Source organism: Mus caroli, unplaced genomic scaffold (assembly GCF_978045245.1).
Source record: "Mus caroli unplaced genomic scaffold, Mus_caroli_1 scaffold_4, whole genome shotgun sequence".
Taxonomy (NCBI): Eukaryota; Metazoa; Chordata; class Mammalia; order Rodentia; family Muridae; genus Mus; species Mus caroli.
Window position 1 is genome coordinate 17891979 of NW_028227259.1, and position 17742 is coordinate 17909720.

The 17742-nt window shown below is 39.1% G+C and overlaps 1 pseudogene; it reads left to right on the top strand.

Annotated features, from left to right (window-relative positions):
- Positions 1 to 11708: 11708 nt before the first annotated feature.
- On the top strand, positions 11709 to 16058 carry LOC147004952 (uncharacterized; annotated as a pseudogene).
- Positions 16059 to 17742: the final 1684 nt, after the last annotated feature.

Genomic DNA, 17742 nt, shown 5'->3' on the forward strand with positions numbered 1-17742 from the left:
ATGTTATTAGTGAATTGTCCTACACATTGGAGCAAACTGTGTATTGTCACCCAAGGTAAGTGACAGGTGATGACTACTGAGCACATGAAGCAGCTGAGAATGCGACTTAGTTAATATTCCTCATCAAGATGTGGATTCGGGGTCTGTATTTAAGCAGCTGTGTAATAAAGAGGATTACATTGAGTTTTCAAAAGTATTTAATCAATCGCTTACTTCATATCTCCTGTGAGGTCCAAATAGACTTCTAAAAATATGCTTTTCATATTCAAACACTGGCATTTCTCAATAAAATGATAGTAGACAACAAACTCCAGTGTTATAATTCCCTCATGTTAATAAGCTATACTGAAATTATACACATTATAATAAAATCTATAAATAATTTTGAGTAGTCTATTTTTGAAAATATATATTTATACAGTTTGTCATTATAAATGTGTCAGTTATAAAAAAGGATTCTCTCCTTTTCATATTAACTTTCACATAAAGAATAAACTCCAGTTACAAGGGCTAAAAATCTCAACAATAAAACATTTTAAGCCTAAAAAGAAATGTTGACTTTAGGAATTCAATACTAAATTAAAGCTGAGTGGAAAGGGTGGGGTGTTTGGTGAATGTTAAACAAATATGATATGGCATATGCACTGTATTCAAATTACTTTTATACTTTTTTAATGCCCAGAGGGTTAAAACTACGGTAATGAGGTGAGGAGTACTTGTAATATATTTAATATAAAACTATGGATAGCTAATAAATTTGGTGAAGTTTTTAAAGTAAGGGGTTTTTGCCCACATACTTCAATAACTAAAGGACGTTGCATTATGTAAGCAACATTACATAACTACTCACTATTTGATGTTGGGTTTTCCACTTTGTAGTACACTCTTATAATATGTAAGATTGAGCATAATAATGAAAATATTTCCCCCAAAGAAATAGAAGCAGTCATTAATAGTCTCCCAACTAAAAAAAGCCCAGGACCAGATGGGTTTAGTGCAGAGTTCTATCAGACCTTCAAAGAAGATCTAATCCCAGTTCTTCACAAACTATTCCACAAAATAGAAACAGAAGGTACTCTACCCAACTCATTCTATGAAGCCACAATTACTCTGATACCTAAACCACAAAAAGACCCAACAAAGATAGAAAACTTCAGACCAATATCCCTTATGAATATTGATGCAAAAATCCTCAATAAAGTTCTTGCTAACCGAATCCAAGAACACATCAAAACAATCATCCATCCTGACCAAGTAGGTTTCATCCCAGGGATGCAGGGATGGTTCAATATACGGAAATCCATCAACGTAATCCATTATATAAACAAACTCAAAGACAAAAACCACATGGTCATCTCGTTAGATGCGGAAAAAGCATTTGACAAGATCCAACACCCATTCATGATAAAAGTCTTGGAAAGATCAGGAATTCAAGGCTCATACCTAAACATGATAAAAGCAATCTACAGCAAACCAGTAGCCAACATCAAAGTAAATGGTGAGAAGCTTGAAGCAATCCCTCTAAAATCAGGGACTAGACAAGGCTGTCCACTTTCTCCATACCTATTCAACATTGTACTTGAAGTCCTAGCCAGAGAAATTCGACAACAAAAGGAGATCAAAGGGATACAAATTGGAAAAGATGAAGTCAAAATATCACTCTTTGCAGATGATATGATAGTATATATAAGTGACCCTAAAAATTCCACCAGAGAACTCCTAAGCCTGATAAACAGCTTCGGTGAAGTAGCTGGATATAAAATTAACTCAAACAAATCAATGGCCTTTCTCTACACAAAGAATAAACAGGCTGAGAAAGAAATTAGGGAAACAACACCCTTCTCAATAGTCACAAATAATATAAAATATCTTGGCGTGACTCTAAATAAGGAAGTGAAAGATCTGTATAATAAAAACTTCAAGTCTCTGAAGAAAGAAATTATAGAAGATCTCAGAAGATGGAAAGATCTCCCATGCTCATGGATTGGCAGGATCAACATTGTAAAAATGGCTATCTTGCCAAAAGCAATCTACAGATTCAATGCAATCCCCATCAAAATTCCAACTCAATTCTTCAACGAATTAGAAAGTGCAATCTGCAAATTCATCTGGAATAACAAAAAACCTAGGATAGCAAAAACTCTTCTCAAGGATAAAAGAACCTCTGGTGGAATCACCATGCCGGACCTAAAGCTCTACTACAGAGCAATTGTGATAAAATCTGCATGGTACTGGTATAGTGACAGACAAATAGACCAATGGAATAGAATTGAAGACCCAGAAATGAACCCACACACCTACGGTCACTTGATCTTCCACAAGGGAGCTAAAAGCATCCAGTGGAAGAAAGACAGCATTTTCAGCAAATGGTGCTGGCACAACTGGTTGTTAACATGTAGAAGAATGCTAATCGATCCATTCCTATCTCCTTGTACTAAGGTCAAGTCTAAGTGGATCAAGGAACTTCACATAAAACCAGAGACACTGAAACTTATAGAGGAGAAAGTGGGGAAAAGCCTTGAAGATATGGGCACAGGGGAAAAATTCCTGAATAGAACAGTAATGGCTTGTGCTGTAAGATCGAGAATTGACAAGTGGAACCTCATGAAACTACAAAGCTTCTGCAAGGCTAAGGACACCATCAATAAGACAAAAAAACCACCAACAGATTGGGAAAGGATCTTCACCTTTCCTAAATCAGATAAGGGACTAATATCCAATATATATAAAGAACTCAAGAAGGTGGACTCCAGAAAGTCAAATAACCCCATTAAAAAATGGGGCTCAGAACTGAACAAAGAATTCTCACCTGAGGAATACCGAATGGCAGAGAAGCACCTGAAAAAATGTTCAACATCCTTAATCATCAGGGAAATGCAAATCAAAACAACCCTGAGATTCCACCTCACACCAGTCAGAATGGCTAAGATCAAAAATTCAGGTGACAGCAGATGCTGGCGAGGATGTGGAGAAAGAGGAACACTCCTCCATTGTTGGTGGGATTGCAAGCTTGTACAACCACTCTGGAAATCAGTCTGGCGGTTCCTCAGAAAATTGGACATAGTACTACCGGAGGATCCAGCAATACCTCTCCTGGGCATATATCCAGAAGATGTCCCAACTGGTAAAAAGGACACATGCTCCACTATGTTCATAGCAGCCCTATTTATAATAGCCAGAAGCTGGAAAGAACCCAGATGTCCTTCAACAGAGGAATGGATACAGAAATTATGGTACATTTACACAATGGAGTACTACTCAGCTATTAAAAAGAATGAATTTATGAAATTCCTAGCCAAATGGATGGACCTGGAGGGCATCATCTTGAGTGAAGTAACACAATCACAAAAGAACTCACACAATATGTATTCACTGATAAGTGGATATTAGCCCAAAACTTAGGATACCCAAGATATAAGATACAATTTGCTAAACGCATGAAACTCAAGAAGAATGAAGACCAAAGTGTGGACACTGTGCACCTTCTTAGAATTGGGAACAAAACACCCAGGGAAGGAGTTACAGAGACAAAGTTCGTAGCTGTGATGAAAGGACGGACCATTTAGAGACTGCCATATCCAGGGATCCATCCCATAAGCAGCTTCTAAACGCTGACACCATTGCATACACTAGCAAGATTTTGCTGAAAGGACCCAAATATAGCTGTCTCTTGTGAGATGATGCCGGGGCCTAGCAAACACAGGAGTGGATGTTCACAGTCAGCTATTGGATGTATCACAGGGCTCCCAATGGAGAAGCTAGAGAAAGTACCCAAGGAGCTAAAGGGATCTGCAACCCTATTGTTGGAACAACATGATGTACTAACCAGAACCCTGGAGCTCTTGTCTCTAGCTGCATATGTATCGAAAGATGACCTAGTCGGCCATCAATGGAAAGAGAGGCCCACTGGACTTACAAACTTTATATGCCCCAATATAGGGGAATGCCAGGGCCAAAAGAATGGGAATGGGTGGGTAGGGAAGTGGGGGGCGCTATGGGGGACTTTTGGGATAACATTGGAAATGTAATTGAGGAAAATATGTAATAAAAATATTAAAAATTAAAAAAAATAATGAAAATATTAAAATTTTACTTTTTTTATTCTGTGTTTGTGTGTGTGTGTGTGTGTGTGTGTGTGTGTGTGTGTGTGTGTAGACAAGAGAAAGAAAGGGAGAATGGGAATAAAAGAGTGACAGAGAGGAAAGGGAGAGTTTCATCATACATGAATGAGGATTGGAATATCTGTGCAAATGTACTGTACAATTTAGATACAATAAATATTAAACATGGGTCACGATGCTGAATGCAAGCATGAGATGCATTAATAGTTGGTAAAATATGACCAGTCTTCTTATTTTGTCTTGATGCTTACTGAAAATGAAACGCAACACTTTAAAAGTAAAACAGAATTGGAATTCATATGCATAATAGTACAGGTAATGCTTATATTCAACTTGTAAATGTTCCCCTAACCCTTTGTAGCAAGCTTTTCTCAGGTTAAAATAAAACTAATTTTCCACACATTGTTGAAGGTATAACTATTACTGAAGGATGTTTACCTATGGAATATTTTCACAAAATTTTATATTTAGTGTTCCACCAATTGACTCAATATTTTGTAAATCCAATCTTACCCACATATACAGTTCCATCTATATATCTAATACTGAAAAACGAATATATTATCTCAAAATCCACATGAACACTAAAACTAATAAAAACAGAATTGACTGTTCAAATAATTCTGCAATTTATTTTTCAAAGTTAGTCATGGAAAAGGCTCAATATTAATATGTAAAGATTGGCATATAGAATTTGTTTGTTTTTTTTGTATGGCTTGGTTAACCAATGAATTGTGAGGATTACTTAAAGCATCGTGGCCAACTTTGACCATTGAAGAAACAATTCCTTGTACTCCATAGCCTTGTGCAAGAATTGCTCTTTGGAGAACCTTATTCTGTTGTTGAGTTCCAATAATGGTAGATATCATTCATTTCATGTCATTCCATGCTATCTTTAAAAATTTATAATTTTTAAATATAATTTGGTAATATGTAAATTTGAAACTTCAGTTACTTTGAAACTGAGTTTGCTTTTTTCTGTTTTCTTCTTCTTCTTTTTTTTTTTTTTGTTTTTGTTTTTGTTTTTTTTTTTTGTTTTTTTGAGACAGGGTTTCTCTGTGTAGCCCTGGCTGTCCTGGAACTCACTCTGTAGAACAGGCTGGCCTAAAACTCAGAAATTCACCTGCCTCTGCCTTCCAAGTGCTGGGATTAAAGGCGTGCGCCACCATGCCTACCTGCTTTCTTTTAAGAAAATGAATTTTAAAAATAAAACTTAGCTTCTTTTGATTCACCACATTCTTAATTAGGAACTGTTCTTGTCACAGTTGTATGTTTTTATCAATAATGACAAGGTCCTTGTACATGACTGACTTTTTCAAATGCTAAGGCCTACAAGTAATTTTTACACCTATGGCAACTTCATTAGTTATAGTAATGTTTCAGTTTTTATAGTAAATATCACATTTTTAAATTAATACTTTCTTAATTCTTCAAAATATTTCATTCAAGCACACAATGTATTTTCATAATATTCATCAAATATCTTCCCTCAGTTCTCTCCAAACCTGACTTTTCCATCTCCTTCTTCCAATTTCATGTACCTTTTTGCTTTCTTCAATTACCCATCAAGTCTATCTGTGCTGCCCATGTAGCCCTAGGTCTGGGGCCATTCATTGAAGCATGGTGAACCTACCAGTAGCTTTACCCTTAAAGAAAACTGTGTCTCCTTTCCCGTTATCCTTCAGCTCTCAACAGTTGGACAGTAATTAATTGGGGATTCATACTATAACATTTTCTGTCTTGACTTTAGCACAGTCAACATCCCTGCAGCGAGTTCATGAAAACAGTAGTCTTGTCCTGTCCAGAGGCTACCACTCCATTTGCTGCTGCTCCTCCCCATGCCTGGTTATAGTGTTCTTTCCAGCCCTCTTCTTCAGTGGTCTCTGAGAAGATGGGGGGAGAGAATCATGTAGATATCCCATTTATTTGTGAGTACTACATAGAAGTTTATTCTATTCTACACACTTTGATCAGTTGTGCATTACTGAGCTAAAAAATTCAATGCACAAAAAATTATATGATGAGTTCTGAGAACTTCAGTAATTCATGGTCACAGAAATATGAATTTAGAAGATAGTTTTATACTCTGCCTTTTTATTTAAATAATAGTAATTGGTTCACCTCTGAGGCTTTTGAGCTAACCAACAATAGATTTTTCTGACCAGATATGCACTATCAGCAAGTATCTTCTCTTATGGAGCAGGCCTTAAATTCACGTGCAAAGTGGTTTGTCACCTCAATATCATTAGATGAGTACCATTGTTGTGCTCATATAGATACCTAGATAGATGATGATACATAGATGAGAGAGAGAGAGAGAGAGAGAGAGAGAGAGAGAGAGAGAGAGGGACGGAGAGAGAGAATAGAGATATTAATATATGCACATATCAACAGAAACATTGTGATGCAAACATTGTGAACATTAGCAGCATCCATAGCACTGTATAAAACATACACTAAATCTCTGTGTTAAATGAACTCTTCAGTGAAAATATTACTGCAGATCCTAGAACATTCACAGGAATATTAACCATAAAGGCAGAAAGAAAAGCATGTATGTTTCTCAGATTATGTGCCTTGGTCTGAGCTTCTATTACTGTGGAGAAATAGCACAGCCAAAAAGCAAGTTGAGGAAGAAGTAGTTTATTTAGCTTATACATTGCTGTTCATAACCAAAGGAAATCAGGACAGGAACTCAATTAGAGCTGGAACCTAAGGCAGGAGCTTAACTAAATGTCATGGAGGGATGCTGCCTACTGGTTTGTTTCCCTTGGCTTCCTTAGCTTCCTTTCTTATAGAACTCAGAATCACCAGCCTAGAGGTGACACTACCCACAATACATACGGTGTGCCCTTTCCCATTGATCAATAATTAAAATGCCTTACAGCTGGATTTCATGGAGACATTTTCTCAACTGAGGCTCCTTCCTCTCTGATGAGGTTCACTTGTGTAAAGTTGACACACATAACTAGCCACAAGAGTATCTAACCACTGAAGCCAGGCTAAAGCAGCCGAGGACTTGTGACTTTGGCATGTGTGTACCATTCACAAGGAACTCTCCATGTACACTGTGCTTTTAGATATCATCACTTAGCTTGTGTCATGACTACTGATTGTTCTCATGTCCTAGTCACTCTGATTTACAGTATTTAAGCCTTTGTTTGGCTTAATAATTACACAATAATTACAATTTCAAGTGATTCCATATTTGGCTGTAATCATTTTATGAACTAGACTTTTATGCTCTTCCCCGTGATAAGTTACTTAAGCAGATTATCACTTGTTGACTTTACTTAATGCTTGTGTTTACTAAACTTATTTCTTCAATCGAAAACATCTTTATTCTACAAGCTATGGTATATTTAGAGAAAATGGGAAACCGGTTTAGAAATAAATATAACTAATACATTTTCTTCCAAATTACTATTGGTAAATAAGATTAAAATAAAAGTCATCAAACTTTAAAATACTGAAAATGGAGCCATCATGCAAAATGGCTAAATTTTATTTCCACTTGAAATGATGGATTGTTTAAAATTTTTGTTTCAATTGCAGTTTTATAAAATACTGATATTTCATTTATAATATTTTAAAACTTGTGAATGTGAAAATATGTGTGCTAAGTAAGTTTTTTCATTGTAGAAGAACATCAAACATCAGGTCACATAAATGCAGGCATACATTCTGTTAATTCTTCTCTATGCTGATTTAATTAACAACAATTAATTTAAAATATATTAACAGTAAAAACAGTTTAGTTCGAACTATACTAATAGTTTTGCAAGACTTCTGATTTAATTTTAAGATAATACAATATCATTACTTTTACCCTGTGTAATTAGCATTGGCTTTTCATTTTAATCTTTGTGTTTTAGTTTTTAAATATCTCTTTTAAATAAACTATTTCTCTTTTTCTTTTAAGATAAAAAGAGTCACTGGAAATAGATTAATTTATATCTGCATATAATTGATTTTTGAGAACTTATATCACTAGATCCAAGAGCCTTGTATGGGTGTATATGTGTAAGACTTCTCAAAGACCATTATTAATTTGTCATATTTTAGCTATATACTCCTTCTAAATCATGGGCTTAACTGTGCTATATTTCCCTTTCTTGTATGGCATGAGAGCTTGCCAAATAGAGAGAAGATGGATAAGTTTTGTAACAAGGGTAATGAATGAGCAGACACTCTTCTCAGTAGGTTATATTAACAGAGGCATTTTTACAATGTTTACAGACCTTTGCATCCACTCCTCTGTCACAATTGTGTTACTCTTTCTGTTCCTGAATGAAGTACTTTATAGCTTTTTCTACACAATCGTCCATTATTTCCATTCATAGTTTCCCACAGTTCTGTGTTCTTGCCATTCATTCACAAAAGCACACACACACTCACACACACACAAACACAGAGTGAGAGAAAGAGAGAAAGAGAGAGGGAGAGAGATATCTAATTATTTTTTATTAATCTTTTTGTTGTTTTGTTTTGTTTTGTTTTAATTTCTGTATTTGCACAACTTCTTTGGAACAGACAAACTAATTGTAGCCAAAATGGAATCTCTCCACTCACATACCTTGCAAAAATCTTAGTCTTCAAAATAAGACATCTTGGAAGTGTATGCATACTATTTGTGAAGTCTAAGATCAACCACATGTCAGCTTAGTCATTCAAATAAACCTTTGTGATCAAGCATTAACCAGAGTAAAGTTCAACATGTTTTTTGTTGACAAAGCAACTAGAACATCAGTTGTAGTTATACCAGAAGCATTTTAGCTTTACATCTTTAGCTCCAGAAGTTGCAAATAAAATGATTGACTTTAGTTAAAAAGTAAAGTTGTAATTCCTTTTTTAAGTGAGCTGACAAGAAGTAAGAGGCCCTGATAATTTACTGATAAGTGGATATTAACCCAAAAGCTCACAATGCCCTTGATACAATCCAGTGAGCCTATGGTGCTTAGAAGGAAGATCATGGTATGGATAATTCAGTCCTGCATTAAAGATAAAACAGGATGATCATGGTAGGTGGAGGTAGAGTGGGACCTGGGAGGGAGAGAGGAGAGGGAGGAAATAAGGGGGGCAGCATAAGGTACTGTAAGGGGTTAGAGAGAGGTACAAAGGGTCAGGAAATCAAACAAAAATATGTAGGGGTTGGGGGGGTGAGGAACAAAGGATCGCCTCTTGAGGGTCTCAGACATCAGGAAAACGTGAGGCTCCCAGGAATCAAAGGGAATGACTTTAGTCAAAATGCTCACAGAAGGGGAAGATAAAACCTGTACAGACCATCTCCAGTGGAGAGGTGTGCCACTGCCCACCCTCACCCGACTCCTATCCCCTACATTGCCCTCTGTCTAGGGTTGGTGTTTACCCACCAATCTCAAAGTTTTTAACCCAGAAATGTTCCTGAGCCAATGAAGAACAGAGACAAGAAATGGAGCAGAGACTGAAGGAAGGGCCATCCAGGGACTGCCCTACCTGGGGATCCATCCTGTCTGCAGAAACCAAACCAGATACTGTTCTTATGATCAAGAGGCACTTGCAGACAGGAATCTCAAGTGACAGTTCTTTGGGAGGTCTGGCCAGCAACTGACAGTTGGAACCAACCATTAGACTGACCTCAGGGAACTCCTTGTGGGAGCTTGGGTTAAAGCTGGAAGTGCAGAGGGGGTTTACAACTCTATTGGAAGAAAAACATCTGCTGGCAGGACCACCCAGTGCTCCTGGAGACTAGACCACAAACCCAGGAGTTTATAAGGAGGGAGCTATAGCTTCAGATACATTGTATCAGAGGATGACCTTGCTGAAAGCAATGGGAGGTGTGGCCCTTGGTCCTGGAGAGTTTTGATGCCCAGTGTAGAGGGTTGTTAAAGCATTAGGGAAGGAAAGGGTGGGTGTGGGAAGGAGCATGCTCATCCAGGCAAAGGAGAGGAGGAGAGGGCAGATATGGTTTCAGGGGTTGTTGGAGGGGTATGAGATGTAATCAAATGGAATAATTAATATATAATTTAAAAAAAAACACACATATGCCAGGCATTTCTTTTTACAAATGAAGACTCAGGAGCCAGCTCAGAGAGTCAGGAAAAGCACCCAGCTGACCTTCCTACTCTGCTGACCTCCCAGAAGGAACACATTCGTTATCCCTCTCCCCACTGTCTTAAATATCCTTGAACTTAAAGACCTTCCTTTGGTTTAGTTATTTTCATTCCCTTTCAACTGGTTAATTCTTCTGCCTCTTGACCTGGAGTTGACTTTATTTTGTCTTCCAATAAAGGTGTGTGCTACACCTGAGCCAGACAAGAACGTTCAACAAACAGAAAGCTCTTGGGTTAAAAGTCTGTGCTAGGGATGAGCTACACCATAAAAATGGTTTTGGTTAGTTTGTTTTTGTTTATGTTTTTTTTTTCAGAAAATAGCACAATCTTGGGGTTTATAATGGGATCAAATATCGTGCATCAGATTCAGCAATGTTCCCACCCTTATATTATTAAGCTCTCTGACAGTGCTCTGGTTGTTTCTAGGCATGTCTGAGTGCATCAACATGGGCATACCAGGATCCCAAGGACATCAGAACTGGGCTTTTGAACCTGTTGCACATGGCCAACAGGGACCTAAAAAGCACCAAGGAGACAACTGATCCTTATCACTAGGGATAAATCCCTCATCCCTCTTGTAACATAATTTACTGCAAGGTGTCACCATTCCTGACCATGGCTCATTGTCCTTTGTGCTGCTGAAAGGAAGGAATCCTGTCCAGGGTTCACCCAACAAACCACAGAAACACTGAACTCAGTTAAACAATGTTCCACAAAGCTCTATATAGGACCTATTCAATTCAGAGTCACTATGCACTGTTATAACTAAATTGGCCTGATTAGAATTGATCACTTCACATGTGCTCCCTGTGGTTTTGTTTTTGTGTTTGTTTGTTTGTTTTTCTTTATAAGTTAACAAAGATTGATGTCTGGAGCCATGGCTCAGCACCCAAGACCTCAGCATATTCAAACTGGTGTGATTTCTCAGTAGTTTTTAATGGCTCATTTGATGATTGAAGAAATTGTAAGGTAGGATGAGACATTTCTGAGAAAGGTTTGGAAGGGAAACACTCAGTTCGATACATAGGAATTACTTAGGCAATGCCAATCAAGACTGGACAAACCCTGGTTTTGGAAGGAGGATGTGTTCAATGGCTGTGTGCCAGGAAATGGGTATCTGTTTGTGGAACATTGTAAGATTAACAAATGTCATTCAGAACATAGCAGGATGTGATCACCAGGACCTTCTTCTGAGTCAAGTTATTTTTCTATAACAGTGATTGGCAGGCTTATTACAGCAACAATCTGAAATAGGTGGTAACAGATAACAAAATGGCTGTAGCTATACTGGCAGGTATACACCTCAGCTTCCTGTCAGTACAGGGAGAACATTAGCAGGGAGGCAAAGGCTATAGCCCATGACATCAGCAATCCCTTCTTGTTAAAATCTATTGTCTCCTGGAGAGTTCTTGGCATCTCCTGTGATGTCACCAGTGTTGTAGCAACAATCTCACTTAGGATTCTCACTCAGTGTATAGCCACTAAGTTGGTGAACATGTTTTCTCGACTCTCCCATCTTTTTGGGAGATCCAGTGTGGATCGGAGAGAGGACAGAGGGAGGAGGGAGGATGCTGGCCTTCCATCTGAGAGTAATGAAGGACGAAGGAGGTGGACTTGGAGAATGTGGCGTAAGTCCTGGGAAGTGGATGTTGAGCTCCCTGGAAGGGGTGGCCTGACATGGCCTTTCTACTAATGGGGCACAGGAACTGGAGTCTCTGGGTAGCAAAAGAATTCAATAATTATCAAAATTCTTGAACATCAAGGATTTCAGAACATTACTTTCTCCATCCCCTAAGCAGGAGTTGGCAAGGCCAAAATTGTTATGCTAAGAAGTATTTACATTCACTGAGGATTGTGGGTGTTACATGGGGACGCAATGAGACCATCAGGAGTCACAGAGGGTCTAACCTATGCCCTTTTAGGGAAGGGCATGAATGTATTTCACTCTCAGGGTTCTTTAACTTCAGTGGCTATCTGGGTGTAGTATGATGGAGAGAATTGTGCTCCAGGTCATGACCTCATGTTCTCAGAATGACTCTGACATCCTGTCCATGACACTTCCCACTTTACCTTTCTTTATTACCAGTTGTGAGTGGCAGGCATTTCTATACTGTAACCACAGACCTGTCATAGTGGATACACCCAGACAGAGAAGGGATCCTATTGCTACTTCTTGGGTGTTTGGTGTTTCAGTAGGGGCAATTGATAGCATTTTGACCATGTTGTCCCACTGCATGACTTTTGAAGCCCAAGTCCTGAGGCTAGCATAAATGGGTAGGAGATCTGAGCATCTCCAAGCACTAAAGTACTTGAGAATAGTGATTTTATCATCTGACTTGTGAAACCACAGGAATAATGGCTCTGAAGCCAAATTGCACTCTGTTCAGCTGATAATCATCTTGAGTAAGCCATCTCTCTGGTAATAATAAGCATGTTTAGGGAGATAGAGGAAACACCTGGCTGTTTACATCTCCTGGTCTCTCTAGAATACTGGTAGAACTGAGAGCCACTGTGGAGGCCTCTCAAGCCCAGACCAAAGGCTTTCTGGTGTCACTAGTTTCCAGGCATGGTCTCTCTCTTGGTGGTCTGCCTACACTCTTTGAATTCTCACATGAAAGTATTTTTGTATTCTTCTACCTAAAGGGGCTCGAAGACACACATCATCCACTGCACCTGACCTAAGCAAGAATGAGTTCAAAAAGGAAAAGGAGAGGCTGACCACAGAGCTGCAGCTCCTTATCCAGAAGAGAAATGAGCAGAGTGATCACCTGAACGCTTTCAAAAAGAGATCCAACTACAAGAGGTATGCATTGCTCCAAACATTGTGGTGTCAGTCTGGGGTCTTCAATGTCAGCCTCAGCTTATCCTTTAAAGGAGGTGGGTTCTATGAAGCTGTACCACCAGATCATCCCTATGCCCAACCTCATGTCCATGCATGCTTCATAGTGGAGAGGCAGAACCTGAAGGTTGGTCAGGAGGGAGATGAGAAATGGGCTTTTCCGCTTCCTCCAGTAGAAAAGAAGGTCTTGTATTCTGAATGAAGAATTCAGGGATAGAGGCAGTAGAGAGTGAGTTCCCAGCATGCATTTGGAAAGCACTTGACAGGATGTGGCTTTTTAAGGTTCTAGGTGATGTGAGCTTATGGTGAGTGTTTGTACTTGCCTTGCAGGTGACTGAGTGCTTAGAAGCTCCTCGTAGTATCTAGAGGGGCCTGGTCCCACATTTTCCTTCTCAGTGCTTGTCTAGAAGGCCTGAGGTTCATTCCTGTTCCTCTTTGTCTGTGTGCCTTATACTGAGAGACAGTAATGTCGCATACATTTCTTTTGCATCTCATTGTGCTCCTTGTTTCTGTCTCTGTCTCTCATTCTCTGACTGTTTCCTTTTCTCCTCCATATGTGTGTGTGTGTGTGCACATGTACCTACATGTGCATGAGTTTTGTATGTTTAATTTTCCCTCCAAACTTGGGAACCTATGAGATCTGTGTTTTGACTTGAGGATTTATTTTCATAACAATTTCAAGGTGATGTTAGTGCTGAAGTCTCAGAGCTCCTACTTTATTCAACACTCTTCTTTGCCTATGTGGTCGCAGTTGTCCACACACTTGTATCTTTTGGGCATATTATAAAGCTGTGGTGATGTCTGATCACATCTCCAGGGTTATGTTTAAGGTCTGTTTCTATGTTAAAAGTTATTTAGGATTTACCACCCCAGTGGTGAAAACAGAAAAAATGTAATCACAGGTTTCTGGTGGGCAAAGACCTGTGGCCTAGGATCTTGAGAACATAGCTGGTTAGACTGCAACATCCAAGCCTACTGAGTGAACACAGGGAGCCATGGAACCCTCCATCTTGATGCTTAGCTTCTGCTGTCCTGGACCAGGATAACAAATTTTCAAAGCTGAAGATCATCCCAGTATATAGAATCCAGAATGTGCTTTCCATGGCTGGGGTAGTCCAGCACTCAGCCTGAGAAATGTGTTCCTAAAAGCCCATGTTCATGGAGTTCTTTCTTCCTAGGACCAAGCCCTTGGAGAAGATAAATCCATTCTATGAACAACTGATATCAGAGAAGAACCAGATCCTGTCCTCTCAGTCCAAGTTAGAGAAGGGGATATTTGAGGCCCAACAGAACATCCAGGAGCTCATTAAGTGGAAATTCTACTTTATGTAAGTACCATTTAGCAAGCCAATCAACAGTGGAATGGCAATTTCTGCCTTCCTTGGGTTATGGACTGGAGAATCTGCAGTTCTGCTTCTATCCCTTCTGCTTTTAGGCATCAATGTGCCTTGGGATAATAGACTCAGTTTTCATAAATCCGTAAGAGACTCTTACCCCTCCCAGCATTGTCCAGGCATCCTTAGAAGCCTCTCAGTAGAAGAGTGATTGTGCATAGTCATGATGCAGTACTGAGAGCCTGGTTCTCAGGCAGTGTTTTAGAGAGCTGAGTGTGACATAACATAAGGATAGAATGCCCTCCCTTTGATTCTGCTGATCTACTCTGATGCTATTTGCACCCTACTAATTGATGTTGCCCTAGTGCATTGGGCAGTCAATGATAGATGGAGATCCCTCTTTCTTTTGGAGAGACATGGACCCTCATTGGTGTTCAGGCTGTAGCAATAATTTCTTCTTCCCTGAAATGGCTGTTTGCTGTTTGTACAGCTGTCATGGATTTATTGAGATGGATTGTATTAGGTCTTCATGGGAACCAGGATCCTGGTGGGGTTAATGGGCCTATACCTAAGAATGAGAGGAGGAGGCTGCAGGATCTTACTATGCAGAGGGTGTTTCCAGGAACATACAGAGCCAGATCATGATGGAAAAGAAGAATCTTACAAAGATGTCCGTCACACTGGAGCAAGAGAGCAAGGAAGTACAGATTGATTGGGCTCTCATTGAGAAATATTTGGTTGACTTGAACCTGAATGGACGAACAGGAGCAGACCAGCAACCATGAGACCCAACAACTTCAGGTAGGGACAAACAGCTCAGTTATGTTAATGCTGTGACAACATTGCCCCATTGGATTAATCTTTGCTTTTCCCTACTGCTTTTCTAATCCACACTCCCAACCAGCCACCCACCTCATGGAATGTAGTTGTTCACTGCTCTTTTTATACACACATATTCTGGGAAGTTAGCCTCTTGTGAGAAACTAAATCATTGGCAAGTGTACCTTGCTGCACTGCTTTAATATGAAGTCTAGAAAAGGTGACAGATGAATAACATACTATATTTCTGCATGTGTTCATGATATGTGGGATGATATGCAGAGTTTTGAGCAGCATCTAGGTCCTGGGACAAAGGTCATGCAAGGGTCATGTGACTTGAGGTGGGAAGAACCTTCCAGGGTTAAAATCGAAATGCACATATCAAATGAATGCTTCTCATGGTCATTAATCTGGGGGGCATGTGGGCTTCTCCTTTTTCTTGCAATCCAATGAGATCTCTTCCTGTTGCCCAATTCTTGTTTTGCAAGCATAGAAGTCTGAGTGACAGCTTGCCAGTTCATGTGTTTGTGAGTGTTGTTTGACATTTTGCCCTGCATGTATATAACAGCAATGGTTTCAGTTAATAGATCAGTGTTAACTATCCTATTGAAGTGGTGGGAGACAGCAGTCTGAGAGCTGATATTTAGGTCTCCACCAAGGTTGTGTCTTAAGAACTGCCTTCCTCTCCTAGGACTCAGGGACTCCAGCAAGAACTGAAATGTGCACATCCCAGGAAGAGAGCCTCCTGCAGAATGAGTTTCCACCTCAGGAGCCCCCTGCTGAACTCCATCCCCAACATTCCCAATCTACCTTGGATTAATCTTATTACATTCAGTACATTTATGCAATGTGAATAGGAGAAAGCCAGTGAGCCAGCTGATTCAGGGTGTTATTCCCTTTCCTGTTCTGGCAACACCCCTTGAGAGACATCTGAGGTGACTGCCCGGCCAACAGCAGTCCAAGAGGAGATACAAGCTGTAGGTCTGTACTTCTTAATATGCAGTGAAAGGGTGATGATGTAGAATCATTTTCTGTTAGTTTTGGTTAAAGTTTGCTCTTTATTGTTTTATTCGTGTTTTAGGTTTTGATGAAGTTATATGTTCGTGTTTGGTTTTCATATTTGGATTTTATTTTTATCTCTTTTTAGTAATTGTACTTTTAAAGCCTGTTTATTAAACATTTTATTTCTTATAAATAAAAATTGATTTACAGCTCTTGACTCTTAAGACCATGTTCCTTATTCGGGTTTCCTCTCCCCTCCTGTAAACCTAGAACCCACAGTCAGAGATGGAGCTTTGTAAATGTCAGGCAGCCTGGGCTTGAGAGTGAAGTCAATGTCACCAAGGGGTATACAACAAGATGGTTTCCTGTGGGTAATGTGGCTTATCCCATGGAAACACACTTTATGATGCAAGCAGTTCCATACTGTATTCATGCTGCTATGTATTCTCCTACACCTAAAATATAGCACTCTATAACATACATTCTTGACTGGCACTGTGGACCAGAAATAGATTAATATACAGTCATTGTTCTAATGCTGCTGAGGAAATAAAAACATTCCCAAAGGATCTGGAAATAAATGAGGAAGGCCAGAGCCATGTGCCTCAGTCTTGTTTGCAATACAGCATCAGTGACAACCACACCAAAGAGATAATGGCTTTCTAAGTCAGGCTTTGAAATACCATTTGGTAGATGATGTTCTTGAACATTTGCTGTGGGTTTTTTTTTTTTTTTGCTTGTTTGTTTTGTTTTGTTTTGTTTTTGTTCTGTTTAGAGACATTGTTATTTATGTTAATAGTTGTTTTTCCTACTGTATATCTGCACACAAAACACAAATAAACAAAAAAAAAATATCAATGGCAACAAATGGTATTTTCTTGAAAGCAGAAATAAAAGAGCTGTTCTTCTCATCTGTCCCCGAAATCTGAGCAGAGAATAGTTTGAAGAGTGAAGATACATGGTAGAGGAAAGGAGGGAGAGTTAATTTCTCACTTCCTTAACTTGAAACCAAGCACCAGACCCACTGTTATTAAGATCAGTACCAGGTGGAGTCCTACAACCTTACCTGAAGGGGAATACTCAAGAACTGAGTTGTTGCAATTGTATTAACCCTGTAGCAAACTGCTTCTAATACCCTCCCCAAAACATAAGCAGCAGAGGGGAGATCCAGATTCTACCCACTCTGGGAGGGAACATGAGCACATAAGACTTAGTCTTGGATATCAATGCCAAGGGTTTCTACATGAACCCAAGAATTGGCAAAGATCTAAAGGCTGGTACCTATAAGCGTTTGCAGACAGCCCCTAAATCTACCCATATGTTAGTACTATCTTGGTTGTCAAGAATCGCCTTACTATTCATTTACTACTGTGCTAATTATTTTCTTTCTTTATTAATTTCAACACATACCTTTACTATTTACAATAATCTTGCTAGAAAATTGTATTCTTTCAGGGACTGAAATATATCATTTCATGCTTTCTTGTGCTGTAGGATTGTAAAGAAGAGATTCGATGGAAATCTAATACTTGGCC